Source organism: Oncorhynchus mykiss, chromosome 12 (assembly GCF_057628025.1).
Source record: "Oncorhynchus mykiss isolate SJ-2025 chromosome 12, ASM5762802v1, whole genome shotgun sequence".
NCBI lineage: Eukaryota > Metazoa > Chordata > Actinopteri > Salmoniformes > Salmonidae > Oncorhynchus > Oncorhynchus mykiss.
In genome coordinates this window covers 31,142,751-31,145,690 of record NC_143033.1, presented here as the reverse complement: position 1 = coordinate 31,145,690, position 2,940 = coordinate 31,142,751, and the positions used below count along the sequence as shown (strand labels likewise).

At 45.2% G+C, this 2,940-nt stretch overlaps 1 long non-coding RNA gene across 1 annotated transcript; it reads right to left on the bottom strand.

Moving 5' to 3' along the window:
- Window positions 1-1,953: 1,953 nt before the first annotated feature.
- LOC149979143 (uncharacterized) lies at window positions 1,954-2,940 on the bottom strand. Its single transcript, XR_016485024.1, has 2 exons — window positions 2,818-2,940; window positions 1,954-2,723 (listed from the first exon to the last, which is right to left on the bottom strand). It is a non-coding gene; the product is annotated as an uncharacterized LOC149979143 (long non-coding RNA).

The window sequence follows — 2,940 nt, the reverse complement described above, 5'->3', positions numbered from 1 at the left end:
CGCTCATCTACTAACGTAACCGTACTTCCCGAGTCGAGAATGGCTACCACATCTTGTCCTTCGACTCGAACCGGAATCTCTGGGGCTGGGGCTATCTCTGCTAACCAAAAGTGTTGATCCTGCCCCCTCAAAACGGGATGTGTGGGGGTAGGCAGTGATGACTCCGTGACCATGGGCTCGTCCTTGCTAGGACATTGTGGGGCATAATGGTCGGGAGACTGACATTTATAACACCGACCCTGCTGTGTGGTGGCTGACTTCTCCCAACTCCGGAGGGGGTTTGGACGTTTCGGTGGCGGACGCGCCGGGGTGAGTCGTGGTACGGGATTGGAAGAATCCTTCTGTTTCTCCTTGTCACTTTTTAACAACTCCCCTGTAGACCGATATGTTTCCACCGCTTGGGCTATGTCGTCGGCTGACAACGGGTTGGCTTGCCCCACAACCCTTTTTAAGTCACTGGGTAATTCCCCCAATATCTTGTCCACTACGAGGGTCTCTATCACATGTCCTACTCCCTTTCCAGGTTCTAGCCACTGTTTCGTCAGTCGTATTAATGTGAAGATCTGGGCACGGATGGGTTGATCAGCTGTATAGGTCCATTGATGGAACTTTACGGCCCTATCTCTGGCAGTCAGCTGGTACCGGGACAGGATTTTTAGTCGCCCATAGTCCGCAGCTTCGCGGAAATCCAGGTCAAAATAGGCTTCCTGAGCCACCCAGTCAAAAGAGGGGCTAATGCGCTCGCCCATTCTGTGGGCGGCCACTCTCCCAAGGTGGCCGTCCTTTCGAAGGTCGTGAGGAAGGCCTCAATATCATCCTCCTTGGAGAGACGAGGTAAGATGGCGTGAGCAGCCGCTCTTGGCTTAACTCTAGGTTCTTCTCGCCGGCTCAGCTGTTGTTGCAGGAGTTCTATGGTTGTCTGCTGTGCCGTGATCAATTGTTGTAGTAGGGCATTATCCATCGTTCTTGAATGTTTCCTCCGGGTCTACTCGAAGAATCTTGATTTACTCACTTATCCTTGTGTCACTCGTCCACCTAATGCCCGCATTCTCCACCAATGTGAGCGGACCAAGTAATTGGGCGTCACTCTAAAGCGGGAAGGTGGAATAAACGAGTCAGAAGTAGGTTTTCTTGATTGAACACAGTTCTCTATTGAGGGCATTTGGTCAACACAAACACTCCAACATAATCAATGAAAATCTCCCAAGGAAAAACATACATCTTCTTCTCCAGGGGCCTGTTGCACAAAACTAGGATAAGGGATTAAGCCAGGATATCTTGGTGATCCTGGCTCAATTGATCCGTAATCCGGTTGCACTAAAGATGGATAGGGGGCAGGAGGATATGTTATGGTATAAATTACCATGGAGATTTATTCTGTGGAGCTAGCCTGCTCCAGACCAGGCTAAATTCCAGGATCTATTTAATCTCATCCCTAATGTCAGTCAGCAGTCACCACAAATGGAAACCAATAGTTATTTCACTGCTCACTATACATTATCACATATAACTAGACCCACTGTTATTTAAACGTTTGTGATCATTAATTTCAATGATTTTGGATAAAAAATGATTTTTAGATGTTGCCATCATTAGATAATTTACAGTTTCCCATAGACTATAAGGCTATATATAAAATGCTAGAATATTAGGGCCACAGAGGGGAAAAAAACACAAGTCATAATATTGTAACCAGTTGTTTTAAAGGAGGACAGTTGTTAAAATGACAGATGTGGGGCATTTCGTGAAATTGTACTTCAGTATGGTTTCATAAACAAAGACATGCTGATGTGCCAGAATATTAAGTATCACATTGTCATAAGTATCAAAACTGTAAAAACAATATGTAGCTTTTCTGCAGAAAGAACCAGCCTCATAAATTTATGACTTTATCCTTTTTCTTCAGTGTGGCCCTAGTACTCTGTCATATAAACAAATACACATTCCATATGAATATAAAAACACAATGTGTAACATTATGTTCCTTTATTGAATAAGGACAAAACAAAGCAGGTAAACCATCAGCTCCTTTCAAAACTGAAGTCACAGTGACTCTACAAGATGGAAAGCACAGAATCTAAGCATATTATACAAAATGATACATATACAGACCTTTGAATGTGTATAACACACCCTGCATGTCTGCACACTAAAATAAATGCAGGACAAATCCATACACATCAACTGAACAGACAAATGAATGGATGCAGTAGCCTCCCTGCAGCCTTGTATTACACACAGTATACCGCACAAACATCATAAGAGGCCAAATTCGTCAAAAAACGAACCCAAAAAAACCCAAATTCCTCTGCCACCGCAGGACATATTTAACCAAAATTGAAAGCACACATACTAACTAAAATAATTCAACACATATTGGTCCCTCAGCAGCCGACCACTGTCGTCATCAGGGAAGATTGCCGGATTGTCCCAGTCCATGGCTGGTGGCACTCTGGGGGCCCTCTCCTTCCTCAGGCAGGCCACATTGTGAAGGACAGCACAAGCCACAGTAATATCACATGCCCTAACAGGGCTGACCCTTAATTTGTGAAGGCAGTGAAAGCGTGCCTTCAGGAGGCCAAAGGTCATTTCAACTCTGGCCCTGGTCCTGGCATGGGCATGGTTGTAGGCCTGCTGTGCTTCCTGGGGGTCTGTGAAAGGTGTCAGGAGAAAAGGCTGGCAGCCATACCCCCTGTCTCCCAGCAACACACCAGAGAATTCACCTGTCAACACAAAATCTCATCATTACTACCTCATAAACACAGTGATATTCTTGACACAGCCATGATGGTTATAAATAGGGGTTGTGTGGCTTACCTTGTGATAGGCACTGATAGATTTCAGAGGCCCGAAAGATTCTGGAGTCATGGACTGAGCCAGGCCATTTTGCCACAACATTGCTGATCACACAGTCAGCATTGCAGACCATCTGAAATCATA